This window comes from Microcebus murinus, chromosome 2, assembly GCF_040939455.1.
Source record: "Microcebus murinus isolate Inina chromosome 2, M.murinus_Inina_mat1.0, whole genome shotgun sequence".
Classification (NCBI taxonomy): Eukaryota; Metazoa; Chordata; class Mammalia; order Primates; family Cheirogaleidae; genus Microcebus; species Microcebus murinus.
Window position 1 is genome coordinate 4,735,687 of NC_134105.1, and position 18,986 is coordinate 4,754,672.

Sequence of the window (18,986 nt, forward strand, 5' to 3'; positions counted from 1 at the left end):
CCGCCCGTCGGGATCCCGGCCCGGCTCCGCTCCGCGCCCGCGGAGGCCGGGGAGGGGCGGGGCCGTGGGCGGGGCCGGTCGCGGCCGTGGGCGGGGCGAGGGCGGGGCCGGCCGGGGCCGTGGGCGGGGCCGGTCGCGGCCGTGGGCGGGGCGAGGGCGGGCCCGGGCGGGGCCGGGGCCGGGGCGGGGCGAGCCGAGGGCGGGGCGCGGGTGGGGCAGGGGCGGGCCGGCCTTCTGGCCCCGCCCACCGCGGTCTCCCCCTTTTTTTTTCCACTTTAAAGCCGTCGGTTGCTTTTTTCTCCGCGCTCAAGTCGCGCTGGGCAGCCCGCGCGCTCGCAGCGGGAACTGGGCTCCAGGCGCTGGCGCCGGGGCCGCGGGGAGGAGGCGACTTCGCTGCCTGCGGCGGGCGCGGCCGGGGCGCGCGAGCGTGCTCGGCCGGAGACGGCGGCGGCGGCCCCCGGGCGCGGTAGGCAGCTCGGGCGCCGGCGGGACCGGGCGGGCGCGGGTCCGGACCGGGCGGGCGCGGGCGGGCGGAGGGGCGCGGGCTCGGCGGCGCGGGGGCCGGGTGGGTGGCGGGAGGCCGGGCCCTGGCAGGGAGGAGGGTCTGGGCAGGGACCCGGCGGTGGGCGCGGGCGGTGCGGCCCCTCCCGCGGCGGCTCCGGGAGCCCGTCCCCCGCCGCAGGTCCCGGGAGAGGAGCCGGGCGCCGCCCAGCGCTGCGGCCGCTGCAGGCGCCGGCGGGTCCTGGTGCTCCCGGGTCCCACCTGCGGGGGCGAGACGGGGCGGGAGTCTCGCGGGGACTGTCGCGCCCGGAGTCGAGCCTCGGCGGCTGCATCCCCACCGAGGGGCCTGGGGCGCGCCGCGGCCCCGCCGACTGTCTGGTGCCCGGGTGCCCCGGGGCCTCTGTCCCGCGACTGCCCCGCGGCCGAGGCGGGGACGTCGACCCGCCACTCCCCCTCGCGGGGGCAGCGCGACCCGCTCCGCAAAGTTAGTTTCGCTTTTCCCGCCGGTCCGGGTCAGGATTTGCAGCGCGGCCGGACTGGTCCCCTCGGGCCTCCGCACTCGGCCTGCAGCGCCTCCTCCAGGGAGCCCGCCGGGCGACACCCGGGCGGCGCCGCCCTCCCCGCCGCCCCGGAGCCGCCGCGGCTTCTCCCGGCAACGAAGGGAGAGCTCGAGGGTTATGTCAGGAAATCGATTAAAACAGAAAAACGAGCTCCTGGCCTGTCGGTGGAACCGTGGGATGGGTCACCCCGCGCCCCGGGTGTGTGCAGGGACTTGGTCACTGTCCTGTTCAAGTTCAAGTGGTGGACCGGAGGGCAAAGTCTCCCACTGATGACGGCTGCGTGGGCCACTGCTGGTCTCCCAAGAAGGGGTGTGTGTGTGCGTGTGTGTGCGTGTGTGTATCTTTGTGAATGTGTGTTTCTGTGCGTTCATGTGGTGTGTGCAAGCGAACGTGTCTGTGTGTGTCTGAGTGTGTGTCCTGTCCGTGGTAACTCGGCAGTGGGGCCACCGGGCCCTGAGCACAGCCTCACTCGGTTTCTTTGCTTGGTCTCGCAAGTGGGCGGTGGGGACCACCAGCCCCGCAGTAGCGCCGCTCCTGCTGGTGCCAGCTGAGTGCAGGCTCTTTCTCTCTTCCTCTCTCCTTTTCCCTGAAAATGAACTATATACAGTTTGGGGGTGAGTTGGCAGGGGCTGCTTCCTGAGTGAGTAATATTTAATTAAATACTCCAGCCCATAGCATCAGAAACTGGTCATGAGTTGAGTTTTAACAGGTGTTCGTGGTAAAAATGCCATCCCCGGTGACTAAGGTTTGGTGTCCTTGGAAGAATTTTTCTCTCCAGGGGGTAGGACCGTTGGGGGTGGCGGCTGGGCCCACAACTTCATCCCTAGCTGTTGGGTGCAAGGAGAGCCGCTGGCAGGGAAGGGGGAGGGGGAGCTCCTCCCTCCTCTGCCCGTCTCTTCCTAATGCTTCCCTCTGGGTGTTGGACGGTGCTAGATTAAGCGTTAGTGGCCCAGGTAGCCTTCATCCTGGTGAGGAATCGCGGAGTCAGGGAAGCCCTATCTTATGGGGCATCTTTCTAGGCCAGAGGCCCAGAGAGCATGGCTGACTTACCCAAATTGCACAGCCAGGGCTGTGCACCAAGACTCCCAAGCCCTGGCTGTTGCTGTTGGTTACTGTCCCCGGCTCTGAGGTCATGGGCCAGGCACTTCGTGTCTCCCCAGCTGTGAAGTGATGGGCTGGATTAGATCATTTTAAGCACTCCTCCTGTCCTCTTATTGCCTTTTTCTTCTGCAGGGAGCGCTTTACCGGGTAGCTGGAATGAGTTTGTGTGTGTGTGTGTGTGTGTGTGTGTGTGTGTGTGTGTGTGTTGTTTGGCGATGGGGAGGTGTGGAGTCGCTTAAGGCAATAACTTTGCAAGTCTTTTCTTTCCCAGCCTGGCTACTGCCCTAGCAGCAGAGAAACAAAAGTTCTAGCACATGGGGCCCAGTGGCTCTGACAGCCCCAAGCAGTGGGCCAAACTTGGTGTGGGCTGCAGGGAGCTTGAGCCCTAAGGAGAGTCACTGGATTTTAGGGCTCTTAGGAAGGAGCGAGCAGTCCTGCCTGGGGCCCTGAGTGATGTCACTTGGAGCTGGGTGAGGCTGTTTCTTGGTCTGCTCCAGTAAGGCTGGATCCACCCTTCAGTGGGTTCCTTGGGGCTGCTGCATCGAACTCACCCCCTTGGAATCAGCACAGATGTGTAATTTCTCCAACAGAGCTGGGGAGCGGGGCGGGGGCCTGGTGAGGCCAGCGCTGCCCCCACCCCTGCAAACGTAATGCATGCTGTGTTCTCTTGTGCCTGCTCCTTCCTTGCACCTACCCCTCCTCCTGGGTGGATGGAAACTTGCCTGCAGACGCATTTTCAAATTTAGCAAAACCTCAGATTCTTACAGTGTTCATGAGTATAGCCTGAGTATCTTGCACCAATTCTTCTCAAGAAATAGGTTGTGGCTGGTGTGTGTGAATTGATTTATCCTTTCGTTCTGAAAAGTGTTATCAGCCCAAAGGCTACGAAGGCAGGTAGAGGTGTGCCTCAGTCTGCCTAGGGGTGCATAATCCTCTCTTCCCCCTACAACCAAGATCGATGAAATCCAGACTTAAGGGGACTTTGATTTTGGACTTTCAATGTGGTGCTGTCCCCTCTGCCAGCTGTCTGATAGCATCCTTCCCGATGTGAAGTTCCACCCGTAGCCGGGTACTGCTGAGTGCTTTAGGGGTGTGACCTTGCTTGAGTTCTAACCATAATAACAGTGGGAAATGGTCTCATGGTGCACGCTGGTACCGGCTCTGATCCGAGTCCTTGGCACAGTGACTCTTAACCACATCCTTAGAACCCCGGGAAGCAAGTTCTCCCTCCATCCACATTCTCCCGTGGCTCGGGGCAGGCAGGTGACTTGGCCAAGGTCTTGCTGCTACCGAGTGGTGAAGCCAAAACTCCAGTCCAGATTTGGGACCCAAGCCCTTAGCCAGCACAGTTGCCACCTCTGCTGCCTCAGCCTTTCCTTCAAGAAGCGCGTCTTAATGTTTTTAGTGAACGTTTTTTATTATTATGGAAAATATCAACCTTTCTACCAAAGGAGAAAGGAGTATAATGAGCCTCCAGGTTTCCGCACCAGTTTCAAACGTCAACACACGCATGTACGCACACGCACTCCTACATGTGTGTGTACGCACACACGCTCATATACATGCACACGCACGCACACATGTTTGGATTATTTTGAAGCGAATACAGCATGCCGGGTCATCTGGAGCTACTTCCTAAGAAGCAGTTAATGAAAGAAGCAAGCGTCAAAGGGGTTGACTGTTACTCTGTGTGGGGGCAGGAGTCAGTAGCGTGTCCTCTCTGCCTTGGGGCCGCTGTGACCAAGGCGGGGGTGGCAAGACCCAGGGGCTCATCGGGGAATCTGGCTTGTGTCCACCCCCTGAGACTTTGAGACGCTCCTTGCTCGTTTTGTGTTTCAAAGGTTCTGTTTATTGCCCAGCATTAAAAATAAATGAGTCCGACGGTCATGAGACAAACCACATCAACAGCAGGCCCGGCTCCGCGGACCTCCCTTGGAGATGGGGAAGAGAACAGAGAACCCACCGTCGAGGCCTGGCCTTGTGCAATGCAGGCCTGGGATTTGTGGCAGGGCTGGGCGTCGGGATGTGAGAATGGTTTGTCAATAAATGTTGGCTCGGACCTAAACCCAGTCCGAACCCTCTCGAATTTACTGTGCAGGCGACGGTGGAGGAGTCCGGGAGCCTCTGCCACCCACGGGCACCTCTTGGAAAATAGGGAGGCAGTGGGTGGTTTGGGCCCAAGATGAAAGGATTGGGATGTGAACCCCCCACCCGGGAAAGGACTGCTAAGTGGGAATATAGGGTCCCAGGGCTGGAAGGACCACCATGACAAGGTCTCAATAGGTGCCCCAGTTGTGAACACCTCTTGCCAGACAGGCTGTACGTGGCTCCTTTTTAGAGCCGCTCTGATGGTTAAAAACTCATCCTGGTATCGTGCGCGTCTGTTTCTTCCACTTGTGGTCTGGTCTCACCCTTTCCGAGGGGCAAGGTATCTTTTCCGTGGGTCACCCCACCTCAGAGGTGAGGCTTACAAGGTGTGACCCACGAGGAGGTGTGCTACACTGCAAAAGAGCTACTTGAGTTTTCTCATCTGTACAAGCAGACGTCCAGGGATCTCGCGTGTGGGGCGGATGTTAAGGGTGTGGGAGAAGGGTGGGAGGAACATAAAGCCGGATCAGGCCGGATTTGTTGATAGGGCCCACTAAGCAGAGAGTCTGCGTTTAAATGTTGCAGCTCAGGGACTTAAGAAGGGACCTCACAGTTTGATTGGCTGCTGGAACGTAGATCAAAGGACGGCTCACGGCGAGTGAGTTGGAATTGCCGGATCACTTTGGTTTAATGTGGAGGAAGGGATGCAGAGGCTTAGGGAGGTCGGAATGCTGGAGTGGAGTTGTCACTTAGAACTGCTCCCCCACTGGGAGGGTCCGGAAGACACACTTTTCACAGTACTGTGAGAAATAGATTTGCAGGGGAGCCCAGCTTCGCAGAGGAGCTCCGCGATTGGTCTCCCTGCAGGCTGGATCTGACAGTGGGGGCTGCAGTCACACAATTGGAAAACAGAGGGAATACTTGGATCCCGGGGTGGCAGGGCCAAGTGGCAGTTCAACCACCAAAGGCAGGGTGGGCGTGGTTACCATCGTGGACAGCAGAGGCGGAGCGGCCGTCGGTAGTCTGTTCACCGTGGTGTTCGAGAAGTGAAATAGACAGGGAACCTACTGAATTCGTACTTGATCTATATCAGCAGAAAACTTCCAGGTGAAGTGGACAAAAGCCTAACTTGAATCATAAAAACAGAGAATCAGGGTCCCTCCTTCAAACTCCCAGACCTGAGCTAGTTTACACACCTGAGCCTCCGAATGCAGGGAGGCTGAGTCTCCTTGAAGAAGGACCCTGGTACGCTTCTGAAAATTTGTGCTGTTCATCTTCCCCCCTTCCCTGAAGGGACTTATGGCCTTTCACCAGGGCAACTGTGTACCAGGAAAGGGAAATAATCCGGCCTTTTGGGGACTAGTGGACGCCGGCTCTGAACTGACATCGATTCCAGGAGACTGGAAACTTCACCGTGGCCTCCAGTCAGAGCAGGGGCTCACGGAGGTCAGGTGAGCAATGGAGTTTGAGCTCAGGTCGAACTCACAGTGGGTCCGGTGGGTCTCTGAACCCATTCTGTGGTTATTTCCCTGGTTCCAGAATGCATGGTTGGAATACTTAGCAGGTGTCCCCACACTGGTTCCCTGACCATTTTGGTGGGAAAGGCCAAATGTGAGCCATTATAGCCGCTTCTACCTGGGAAATAGTAGATCACAAGCAACATTGCATACCTGGAGGGACTGCAGAGATGAGTGCCACCATCAAGGACTTGAGTGATGTACGGGTGATGACCCCACCACACCCCCACTCGGCTGTCCTGTCTGGCCTATGCAGAAGACAGTGGGCTGTCATAAGCTTAACCCAGTGGTAGCTCCAATTGCAGCGGTTATACCACATGTGGTTTCATTGCGTGGGCAAACTAACATGTCCTGGGACCTGGAACACAGCTATTGATCTAGCAAATAAACACTTTTTCTCCATACGTGTCTATAAGGCCCACCAGAAGCCGTTTGCTTTGAGCTGGCAAGGCTAGCAGTACACTGTCACTGTTCCCCCTCGGGGGATAGCCACTCTCCAGCACTCTGTCATAATCACCTTTCTCTTCCACAAGATGTCACACACCTGTCCGTGACATCGATGACATTATGCTGATTGGGCCTAGTGAGCAAGAAGTAGCAACCGCTCTGGACTTACTGCTAAGGAATTTGCATGTCAAAGAGTGAGAAATAAACTGGAAATTCAGGGGCCTTCTACTTAGTGAAATTTCCAGGGGCCCAGTGGTGTGGGGCATGTCAGGGTGTCCCCTCTACGGTAAAGGGTACGTTGTTGCATCTGGCCCCGCCTACACCCAGGACAGAGGCGAGACGCCTAGTGGGCCTATCCGGAGTTTGGAGGCCGCACATTCCGCATTCGGGTGTGTGACTCCAGCTCATCTACCAAGTGACCTGAACAGCTCCTAGTTTTGAGTGGGGCCCGAAACAGGAGAAGGCTCTGAGACAGGCCCAGGCTGTTGTGAAGGCTGCCCTGCCACTCGGGCCAACGTGAGCCACCAGACCCAGTGGTACCTGAGGTGTTAGTGCCAGTCAGGGATGTTATTTGGAGCCCTTGGCGGGCTCCTGTAGGTGAATTGCAGTGCAGGCCCTGAAGATTTTGGGGCAAGGCCCTGCCATCACCTGTAGGTGACTGCACTCCTTTTAAGAGACAGCTCTTGGCCTGCTACTGCTGGCCTAGAAGCTAAACCTTAGACCCAGGTCACCGACTTACCATGCAACCTGACTGCCCATGGGCCTCAGCAGGTCCTGGAGGTGCAGGTAAGTTATGTGAACAAGTGTCCCAAGTGCCCATGGCCTCCACTCCTGCTACGCTGCCTTCTCTCCCCCAGCCTGCACCTCTGGCCTTTCAAGGAGTGTCCTGTGGTCAGTTAGCAGAGGCAGAGAAGATGTGGGCCCACCTTACAGGTGGCCAGGTACCACACCCAAAAGCGGGCACCTGCAGCACTGCAGCCCCTTTCTGGGACATCCCGGAAGGACGGTGGTGAAGGGAAGTCCTTCTGGGCAGAGCAGCTGGTTGAACACTTCGCTTGGGAGGAGAAATGGCCAATGAGCAATTCTGTCCCAATTCACGGGCTGGGCCAGTGGTTTAGCTGGAAGGTCAGGGACTTGGAAGGACCATGGTTGGAAGGTTGGTGACAAAGAAATCTGGAGAAGAGGTATGTGGATAGACCTCTCTGAGTGGACAAAGAATGTGAAGATGCCGTGTCCCATGTGAGCGCCACCAAAGGGTGACCTCAGCTGGGGAGGACTAACAGTCAGGTGGACAGGGTGGCCTGCAGCATGGATACTAGTCACCCCTGTCATCGTCCAATGGACTCATGAACAGACTGGCTGCAAAGGCGGGGATGGAGGTCATGCATGGGCTCAGCGACATAGACTCCCACTCCCCCGGCTGACCTAGCTGTGGCCACCACTGTTGCCCAGTCTGCCAGCAGCAGGGACTGACACTGAGCCCCTGGTATGGCACCGTTCCCTGGGGCACCCAGCTGGCTACCTGGTGGCAGGTTGATTACGTTGGGCCGCTTCCCTCCTGGAAGGGGCAGGAGTCCTTACTAGATGCCTGCACCCACAGGCATCTCCTTAAACCATATTTAATTGCCAAATAAAGATAACACCTGAGAGTCAGTGTCCTTACTAGAATAGACACTGACTCTCAATGTGGATTTGCCTGCCCTGCACGCAATGCTTTTGCCAAAACTACCATCGAGGACTTACAGAGGGCCTCACCCACCATCGCGGTGCTCCACACCCATTGCTCCGACCGAAGATCTCACTTCGCAGCAAAAGACATGCAGCAGCGGGCTCAGGCGCCGGATTGGCGGATCGTGCTGCGTCCCCAGCATCCTGCAGCAGCTGGCCTGATAGAAGAGGGGAATGGGCGTTTGAAGTTGCAGTTTCAGTGCCAGCTAGGTGGCAATGTCTTGCAGGGCTGGGGCAAGCCTCTTCAGAAGGCTGCACGTGCTCTGGATCAGCATCCAATATGTGCTGCCATTTCTCCCGTAGCCAGGATTCCCGGGCCCAGGAATCAAGGGTGAAAATGGGAGTGGCACCATCACGATCACCTCTAGTGACCCACGAGCAAAATGTTTACTTCCTGTTCCCATGCTGGCCCGGAGGTCTTGCTTCCAGAGGGAGGTACCCCTCTGGGGGTACCTTGCTACCAGGAGGCACAATGCTTCCGTCTAACTGGAGGTTCAGATTGTTACCTGGCCACTTTGGACTCCTCATGCCTCCAAGTCAGCAGGCTAAGAGGGCGTGACGGTGTCAGCTGGGGTGACTGATCTGGACCACCAAGGGGGAACTGGACTCCTGCTCCGCAGTAGAGGTAAGGAAGGGTATGCCTGGAATATAGGAGGTCCCTTAGCGCAGCGGTCCCCAACTCCCGCGCCAAAGCCCGGAACCTGCCTGTTAGGAACCCGGCCGCGCCTCACCACCTGAGCTCCATCCTTCCAATCCCCCCCTGCCCCGTCCATGGAAAAACTGCCTTCCGTGAAACCGGTCCCAGGTGCCAAGGTTGGGAACTGCTGGCTTGGGACATCTCTTAGTATTACCGTGCCCTGCGATTACCTCGATGGGAAATGACAACAGTCCCCTCTAGGTAGGACTGTGAATGACTCGGCTTCTTCAGGAGTGAGCGTTTGGATCACTCTCCACGTGGAGAACCACAAGCGGCTGAGGTGGCTGCCGCAGGCGAGGGGAACGCAGTGCGGGTAGTACTAGAGGGTGTTGGACGGTCCGGCTGCAGCCACCTGAGCAGTTACAGAAACAAGGGCCACCATTGCCACGGATGTCTCCTCCCTGTTTGCTCGGATATGATTGTGTGTACAGACACACATAGTAGGCAAATGTCTGTGCTTTCCTCCATCTCTTATTCTTTATCATATATGAGTGTGCGTCAGTATTTAAGTATTAACTTTACATGATAGTCTATAACTTCTTGGTTGTATGCAGGGCACACATGCTAGGTGGAACTACGATGCTGTTGTTATCTTTATTTGGCAATTAAATATGGTTTAAGGAGATGCCTGTGGGTGCCAGGTTGACAAGGGGAGGACTCGTGATGATCGATTTTGGTGTCAACTGGACTGGATTAAGGGATACCCCGATGGCCAGCAGAGCATTAATTATGGCCAGTGATCAGTGCACACTGCCCAACCCTCTTCTGCTGAACAGGAGACCCAGGTAGTTTGGCATTGGATTAGAATTATGCGGCTGCCCAGGTGTGTCTGTGAGTGTGTTTTAGGGGAGATTGGTGTGTAGATCAGAGGACCGAGTGGGGAAGAGCCACCCTTGATGAGAGTGGGCACCATCCCATCAGCTGGGGGCCTGGATAGAACAAAACAGGCAATTTGCTCTCTCTTTCCTGAAGCTGGAACATTCTTCTTCTCCTGCCCCTGGGCATCAGAACTCCAGAATGGTGTTCTGACACCAGCACCCCCAGGCTCTCGGGCCTTCAGCCTCAAACTGAGAATGACACCATCGGCTTCCCTGGTTCTGGGGCTTTTGAACTTGGCCTGAGCTGCACCCCCAGCAGCCCAGGGCCCCCAGCTTGCAGACGGCCCGTCATGGGACTTCTCAGCCTCTATAATCACATGAGCCAAGTCCCCTAATAAATCCTGTCTCCTTTATCTCTGTCTCTGTGTATCCTATCCCCCTGTCTCTCTGAGAACCCTGATAAGACAGTGTGGGGGCCTTTAGACCCTGGCGTGGAGGAGGCTGAGCTGGAAGGCCTGGGAGGCCGTGGTCCCCAGCCCGCCCTGCCCGTCAGGATGGAAAACCCAGCGGTGTTTCCAAGGTAGAGTGGGCAAGTTTGGTAACTGGTTGGGTGTGAGGTGTAAAGAAGGGTGGAGAATTGCAGGAGTCTCAAGGTTCCCAGCTAGTTTGAAGGTCATAGCGGATGGTGGCCCTGTAGAGAGGGCAGGGGACTGGGTACGTGGAGGTGCTTTGAACCTGTCCCGAGTGGAATGGTGCAAGTGGGCGTGTCCAGGTGGGAGCGAGGCGTGGGACCCGACAGAGGAAACTTCTTTCAAAGGGGGTTGACACCATGGGCGGGAGAGCATGGGCGGACGTGCCCAGGGTGTGGAGCCTCACTCCTGGCGTTTTCCTCTGGGACTGGGACCGGGGCAGGGGCCATAGGCTGGCTTCTCGGCCTAGTGTGCCTGCCCAGGCCCCTGTGTTGGGGTGGCGTCTGCCTCTGACAGTCACCAGACACTTACTGACACTCGTCACCTGGCATGTGCTGGAGTCTCCAAGGTGGGTGCCGGGGTACACTCGGGCATCCGTGAAAGCCTCTCTTGATTTACGGGGTTTTATGGTTTTCATTCTTTCTTTTTTAAAAATGTAGCAAAATGCAAATAATATAAAATTTACCATTGTAACCATTTTTAAGTGCACAATTCAGTGGCACAAACTGCATTCACATTGTACAGCCACCACCACCAGCCATCTCCAGGACTCTTCCATCTTCTCAAACTGAAACCCCATCCCCGCCAAACACTAACGCCCCATCCCTCTCCCCTGGCCCCCCGGCACCCACCGCTCTGCAGGCAAAGCTGGTGGGCGAATGAAGCAAGGCTGCTTTTTTGTTTGTTTGTTTGCTTGCTTGTTTGAGACAGGGTCTTGCTCTGTTGTCCTGGCTAGAGTGCAGTAGCAGCAGCCTAGCTCACAGCAACCTCAAACTCCTGGGCTCAAATGCCTATTTTTCTATTTTTAGTAGAGACGGGGTCTCGCTCTTGCTCAGGCTGGTCTTGAACTCCTGAGCTCAAGCAATCCTCCTGCCTCGGCCTCCCGGAGTGCTAGGATTACAGGCGTGAGCCGTGTACCTGGCATTTGTGGGAGCTTTCGAGGGTTTGGGAGCCAGGGTTTTGGTGACAGGTCCCCACAGCTCTGGCTTCTCTTGACTGTCGCTTGCTTGAGCTGCTGCTACCAGGATGAGAGGAGCCAGCCCCTCTGGCCACTGCCCAGCCCCCGTTCCCAGGTCTCAGCACACCTGGCCTCCACTCCCTGGCTCTCCTGGGCCTTTCCAGCAGCCTTTGTGACCAAACCTGCTCAGGGGAGGTCACCGGGGACCCATGCCAACTGCTGACACTCACCCTGTGCTGCTTTGGTGCCATCGCCTCCTCCCTGCCTAGAAAGCTCTGGTCACTCCGTCTCCTGCCACGGCCTCCGGAGCCTTTGTGCCCTTCAGCTCTGTCCCCTCCCTGAGGTCCTCTCCCCCACCCCTCCTTCCCACTCACCTCTTCAGGAGGGTCCCTCTCCTGTTTCAACATGGGGTCCGTCTCTGTCACCTGTACTCTGCCGCCCCTTCCTCTGTCTCTGGCATAGATGTCCACTCCCGTGACGGATCAGCAGGTCACCCTGCCGTCCACTGTCTGCCCAGTAACCCAGACCCTCGCTCAGCCCCTCGAGGTGCCCTGGGCGGTGCCGGGACAGCTGCAGCTGTCCCACAGCCTGTGGGCTCCAGGAGGGCAGGACTCGGCCATGTGGCACTTGTTCACGGCTGCGTCTCCTGGGCTCAGCGTTCACACAGGGTCTTGGACACCTGTCGGACAAATGAGCAAAGGCCAGGGCCGTGGCTTAGTGGATGCCAGCAAGAGCTTGGAGAGAGCTCCACGTGGGCCCCGGTGGCACCAGCCCTTCCTGGCCGGGTAGCCGGGCACAGGCTTCCCTCTGACTGTGGTGTGGCTGCCACCTCATGGGTGGCTGTGAGGCATCAGGGAGTGACGTGCATTGGCACTGGCCTTGGTGCATGGCCCATGGTGGATGCTGGAGGCGATGGCCCTCACCAGGCCTCCTGGGGACTCTGCCTCACAGAACCTGGCCGCCAGGTGTTCGGTTCTCTGACCTGAATTTCCTCCATGACCTTGTGGAACTCCAAACAAGCACCCTTCCTTGGGAGCTATTATTGGATCGCTTGCCATTCATTCTTTCATTCAAAGGTTTACTGAGCGCCTACTGTATGCAGCCAGTCTGCTGGGGCTGAGGATACACTTACTCTCAGAGACCTCTCTGTCTAGTGGATGGGACAGGCCCGTCTCCGGTGATGACGTGCTCAGGTCATCGTGGGGACACTCACAGTGGGGGCTGGGCAGTGGGCTGGTGTGTGGCTGGAGTGGGACAGAGGCAGGGGCACCCGCAGGCCCGGGTGGGAGGGGGCTGGCGCTTCAGGGAGTTCCCTCCGGCGTGTTGGGCGGGAGGAGCGGTTGGAGCACTGGAAGGCCGCTGGGTCCCCGTGCTCCTGTGGGCGCGGGCCCAGGACACCGAGGCTCTGCAGGGGGCTCATCAAGGCACAGGAGCTGAGGGCCTCTGGGGTGACTGCTTGTTCCTGGCAATGGTCTTCCCCTTTCGCGGCCCTGTGGCGGGATGGCTGAGTCCCTGGGCCTCCCTCATGGCGAGGCCACGTCCGGCCGCAGCTCGCTTGGTGCTTTTCCACCCTGCACGGCCAGGCGTCCCGAATGGAGATTGGTATAGCCGGTTGGTATTGGGGCCATAGCCAGTTTTCATTTGTGATGTTTCCTACCCTCCTGGCCCTGCCTGGGGGAGGGGCGTGGCCTGGGGTCGGCCCACAGCGGGGGCAGTGGCAGTAGCCGCCAGCCGGAGGCCGGCATGTGTGGGCAGCTTCCCTTGCTGTGCATGTACGAAGTGTTTCCGTCTTCATGATGCCAGTGATTAGGTGCTATCCCATTTTACAGATGAGAAAACTTAAGACTCGTTCAGAGCCTCCCAGCCAGAGAGGGGAAGAGCTGGGAGCTCCTGGGTCTATACCCTTAGCCTCCATTCCCTGCCGCAAAGAAGGAATAGGAGGAAATGAGCGATCTGGGAGACAGGTCAGCAAAGCCAGCGTCACTGGTGGCCTGATAAACTGTATGCAGGGGGCTGGGGAGGGTCAGGAGTGTCCCGGGTGTGGGGCTCAGTGGCTGTCTGGTCTCCGTGGAGACCGAGCAGAGGTGTGGATGTGCTCTGTGACATCGGCTAATTAAGGTGTTTTTTTTCAATGGAGGTGAAATTCACACAATACAAAACGAGCCACTTTAAAGTTAGCGATTCGGTGGCATTTAGTACGTTCCCAGTGTTGTGCAGTCATCCCCTGTGTCTAGCTGCAAAACATCTCCATCACCCCCAAAGGAGACCCCCTCCGCACTGGCTGTCATTCCCTGGCCCCCAACTGCGTCCTGACCCCACGGATTCGCCTGTGCAATGTTCATTTCACGTAAACGCAGTGAATGGAATCCTGGGGTACGTGGCCTCCCGCGCCCGGCGCTGGCTGATCAGCGTTCGCGTGGAAGGCTGAGCGCTCCCTACGTGGAAGCTGAGTTTCCCGCCTCGGCTCAGTCACAGACCGCCTGGAGGCGGGCAGAGTTGGATTCAAAGGCTTGTGGGGAAGGTCGCCCGCACAGCACACCCCTGTCTTTTCTCCGCGTCCGTCCCCCCGCCCCCCGGAGACCCAGCCTCAGTCTGTTTGCAGCCCGTGATCTTGGTGCTTGTTTTTATTTTTTCCGTCGATTCTTTAAAAATAAACACCTGATGATGTCAGCTCCCTTCTCAAAGCCCGTCAGGTTCCCACTGCTCTCAGGTGACTTCCCAGACCTGCGTGTGGCCTTCGGGGCCACATGACCTCATGCCAGGGGACCTTGTGCCCCCTTCCCCCGCCCCGCCCCTGCCATAGCCCATCTCAAGCCACGATGCCAGGTGTGTCCCTGGGGGACCAGCTCTGAGGCTGGGGGTCCGGAACCCGTGCTGCTCCTTCTCCTTGGGGATTTCCAGATTGGTTACTGACGGTATTGCAATTTGGTGTCACCTCCGAATCCTGTTGACCTGATCTGGGACCAGAACTCCAGCTTTAGCAAGTCCCTTTCTTTTCTTCTTTCCTCCTCGTGTTTTCCAAGACCTGTCAGGACCTGAAAGGTGGGGACGCGGGGGGCTGTCTCCATCTCATTTGACGTGTGACTGAGAGCTTCTTGCCAAGGCTTTGGGGGCTGTGATACAGTTGCCCTGACCCTTGTCAACCGGCAAGTGTGCCATTTGCCCTGTGCCCAACCTCGGCTGGGTCATGGGTGCTCCGGCAGTGGGTCCTTCTTGCCCAGGGCCCCCTGGAGCCCATGGTGTCCTGACTGTAGTTGGGGGGACAGTTTGTAGAAAGGAAACTGGTGGGTTGCTCCAAGCATGGGAGAAAACCCCCCAAGCTGTCATCACCTGAAGGATCACTGGCCCCTTTGTCCTTGGAGCTCCTGTCCCGGACGCTTCCCTGCCTGTTCCATCCCAGGCCCGGGCCAGCGTTTCGGTGTCTGCAATCCCTCTGCTCTGAGGACAATTCTGCCCGAAAGAGTCTTAGCCTTTATCGAATGCCTACGGCGAGCCAGGCACCGTGCTCGCTGCTGCAGATGGATCTCCAGTCCTTTACGCGTTCCTGCGAGCTGGATCTCCCCGCCTGGCCTGCAGGTGAGAGAAGTGAGCTTTAGAGAGGTTCCTACGCTGCAGGCGGCGGCAGAGGTGGGCCTGACTCCACGGCCTGCGTTCTTTCCCCTGTGCCCGTCGCACACAGCCTGGGAGGTGTGTGCAGCAGCCCTGGGCCCTCACGAGTCTGTGCCCCAGCAGGTGTGTGCTGGAAGCATTAGCTGACCGCCAGCGTGCTGGGTGGGGCCCGGATGTGCATGGGCATGGCAGGCCTCGTGTGACCATTCAGGAGGGTTTGTTCCAGGCCGGGGGTTTCATGCTGGGGGGCCGGGAGGAGGACTGGGGGCAAGGCTGCGGAGCTGTAGAGCAAGAAGGGCATCGAATGCCAGGCCCGGGGATTGTCAGTGGGTATGGGGAGTCCTCGCACCCGTCCCCCACCCCATTCACCCCAAAGTTGTTCCTGGGACACGTGGACGAACTGGAGTTTTTTTCTTGTAATTCCTCTGTGTTCCCTTGCACGTAAAACACGGCCACCGGGGCCCCCACCGGTCTCCCTTGGGAGACCCAAGTCGTCTCCCTGGTCCTTTGGCCGCCTTGGGGGCTCTCCCAGCCGGGCTGTGGGTCTGACCGAGATGGGGGGTTCTGGCTGGGGAGGGACTGCTCTGAGGAGGCCCCGCACCTGCCATGGGAGGGCCACAGCGGACAGTGCCGTGTTGGTGGGACTTGCCTGTTAGGTCGATCCCGGGAAGGCTCACGAACTGGAGATTAAGCACGAGATTCAGCGGTCTTTGCAAAGGGTGAGGCACCCATGTCAAGTTCCTGGATTGCTGGGGGATGAGCCCCCGGATGGATCAGGAAGACTTGGGAGTTGCAACCTCGTCCCTTAATTTTCCTGAAGATGGGGCCGAGGGAGACCCATGCGTGTGTCTGCTTGTCCAGGGTCTTCTCGGTTGGGAGATTTTAAGGAAGCTCTAACGAGAGAGGTCTCCTGAGTGTGAGAAGCTTGGAAGAGTCGCCCTAAGGGAGCCAGGCCAGCGCTCAATTTATTCTAATCCTGTATAAATTACATGTAAATGCCAGGCTTCCTTTAAAAAGACTTCCTCATCTTTGGAGAAATACAGTTTGTAAAAAGATAAATCCCCCCGTCTTCCAGTTGCGTGCTGTTGGGCCGGACTCCATCTGTGCTGGGTGGACAGAGCCTTCTGCTCCCTGCCTCCCTGGAAGCCACGCCTTCCTCGCGCTCAGGGGCGTCTAGACAGCTCGGGATAAAGGTTTTTTTTTTTTAAATTTCTGCATCGTTCAACCCAGTATTCCCTGAATGCCGGCTCTGTCCGGCTGTCTCGGCCGAGTCCCGGACGATGACTGGGGTTTCTTTCTTCCCCCTGGTGTGTCGCGCCATGGCTGAGGTTTTGCTCTGCTGTTGGCGTGTGTGTGTGTTTTTATAATGGAAAATTTCAGACATGGGCAAGAGCAGAGAGACTGATATCTTGAGCCCCACACACCCTCATCCCCCATCGTCCACGATTATCGCTCCTTCACTCGTCTCGTTAATGCGCAGGGGCCATCCTCCTTTCTGGAAAGACGGATTAGGCTTAGGGACAACACTGAAGTGTAGAAAGGGTCAGACGGAGCTCCCGTGCTTTGGGCTTTAGAACGGAGCTCCCTGGAATGGCTAATCCTTTGGACACCGCATTCCCTGGTCCCTCATTTCCTGCAGGGCCTCGGGTCGTTACTCGGAGTGCAGAAGATAGGCCGTTTGGACCGGAGCAGCCCCACTTTTACCTGTTGGCTTTTTTTTTTTGTTTCAGAGACAGGGTCTTGATGTGTTGCCCAGGCTGGACTTGAACTCCTGCCTCAGCCTCCTGAGTCACTGGGACTACAGGCATGAGCCACTGTGACCTGGTCTTTTGGCTTTTTTTTTTTTTGAGACAGGATTCTATGCAAGATTTAACTTTGGGGGGAAATAGTTTGCACTGTTGGAAATAAGCTCAGAGACCCCTCCCCTAGAGGCCGACTGTGAGTGGTGGTCTCCCACCCTTCCCTGCATCTGCCGTCTCCCCAAAACGCTTGTGGGACCGCAGGCAGGAATAGGTGAGGGTCCACACCTGGGGCCAAGCAGATGGGCCCCAGATGTTTCTGCCCAAGTTGCCAAGTGCTTTGGGTGTTTGGGATGTGACCTCTACTTTCTTCTGGGAAGGCGGGTTCCGAGCATCCCTGGAGAACGTGGCTCCTCTCGGTCCTGCTTCAGCCCTCGCCAGGTGCAAGAGCTGCGCTTGGACGAAGCAGAAACTCGGGGCCACTTCTCTCCTTAAGCCGCGACTTGGTGTTGAGATACAGGAGCAGGCATGACGCTGAGGTTCTTGTCTTGGTGTAGCTGTTTTCCCTGCCTCTCTCTCTGTCTGGTTTTAAAAATAAGATAAAGCAGGTAGCACCCGACCTTTCTGAACGTTGTAGGCAGCGGGGTACTGTGGCTTCAGGGTTCAGGGTGTGCACAGTGGGAGCAACTGCAGGATTCATGCCCAGCAGTCTTGCTGAGGTGTAATTTACAGCCACACAGTTCGCCTGTTACAGACGTACACGTGGATGGTTTTTAGTACACGTGTGCAGCCAGGCAGCCGTCAACACCGTCCTAGAACTCACTTCTCACTGCTTCCCACGCAGGTGGCAGCCGGGGGAAGGGTGCGGGTCTCCCAAGTGCGGGACGGCACAGGCAGGTGCCATCGTGGAGGTTTCTTGGACAAGCAGCTCATGAGCTGAATTTTGTGACAATCTCACGTTGATTTATTAAAGTGTCACAGTTTTGGGAAGCACCTGGGGAAGGCTCCCTGGGTGGTATTTTGGGCTGTGTGGGCACCTGTGGGCACGGACCCCTCCCCCCCCCACCCCACCCCCCACTGGCTTTAGAAATGACAGCAGTTCGCTCCGTATTTACTGAGCACTTGCTCTGTGCCCGGCCCCGCTCTGGGCACTTTCTGTGCATTAACTTATTTACTGCCACCCAGCGCCCCGTGCACTGGGGATCACTGTGCCCATTTTACAGATAGGAAAACCAAAGTTTTAAAAAAGAGTCAAATGTCTTGCCCTGGGTCTCATAGCCAAGAAGTGAAGCTGGACGCAGATGCAGTAGGTCTGCGCTCTGAACCGCTGCCCACAAGGCCTCTGAACGGGGACGGGCTCCCGATCTGGGAGGTGGCAGCAGGCAGCCGGCCCCACAGTGCCATATGGTGCAGATTCTGGGATGGCGTGAGCCCGGGCTGCTGCGGGGGGAGGACTTTCTGATGGAGGGAAGCTCAGGTGGGCAGAGGGGCAGTCCCGGGAGGGTGCTCAGGAGGAGCAGGTCCAGCTTGCCCCCTGCTGGTTTTGGTGGCCGGCCCTCAGCAGGAGCTTGGTGAAGGCTGAATGACCGAGGTGTGTTATTGGAGAGGCAAGAAGGCTGCAGATCCTGAACCTTGTGCTTTCCCTTCAGCAGTGACGAAATCACTTCTCGGCCTTTTGGCTAAGACCAAGTGCAGGAGTGACCGAGACAACCGGGAAGTGCTCCAAATGCCCCTTGACATTTCAGCATCTCTGCCGGGCCGGGAGCAGAGCTGGGCATGTCCTGGTGAATCCTCCCTCCCCCACCCCAAGTGCACACAGCAGCGGGGGCTCACCGCCCTGCGAGCGGCTGTCCGGGGCCCTCCCGACGGGAAGATGATCCTCAGCCTGTCACCCCCGCCTGCCTTCTGCATGTCCAGCGGGGCAGGGCACCGGGAGAGGCCATCTGCGGTTCATAACCACGGGAGAGGGATGCAGGGTGGGGGAGGGGACAGCAGGGCCCGGGACGTCGGCCTCTGCTCTTTGTCTAGTAAATCATATAAAGAATTTCAGAAAATGACAGCCTCATCCCTGGGTTTCCCTTGGCCAGACTCAGGCCTAGGTCTTTCTACATCGTCTTATTTTTCTCCGAGAAAAATCAGCCTTAAGCGTCAGACTTTAATTACCTTCCCAAGGGATACTTCCTGTGGATATTTCTAGTGGCAAGTGGCCGAGGTCATGCTCCCAAATAAAATTAGGGTTTTAAACTGGGTCACCAACTGGGATGCCCCCAGGGGCTGGGAACGGGGCACACATGAGGGACGCAGCCCGAGGAAGGCTATAGGGCAGGGGGAGGAGTGTGGCAAAGCAGGACAGGCACGTCCTATGGGAGGGTCGGCCTCTACCTGAGGGAGCGGAGCCCATTGCCACTATAATGTCCATTCCCCACCACCACCACCACCAAAATAAGCCAAGAGTCCAGACTTTTTAAAAAGTTGACAAATAATTCAAGGAAATGACACAGCATTGGTTTAAAATACAATGTCTGTGAGATGCA

General features: G+C 57.6%; 1 protein-coding gene across 1 annotated transcript in view; it reads left to right on the forward strand.

The window, feature by feature from the left end:
• The first annotated feature begins 288 nt into the window (after positions 1–288).
• SPSB1 (splA/ryanodine receptor domain and SOCS box containing 1) overlaps positions 289–18,986 on the forward strand; it is a 67,791-nt gene continuing 49,093 nt past the window's right edge. The window contains exon 1 of the mRNA XM_075993803.1: positions 289–466. The gene's annotated coding sequence lies outside the window, so the exon portion shown is untranslated. The remainder of the gene's footprint in view (positions 467–18,986) is intronic.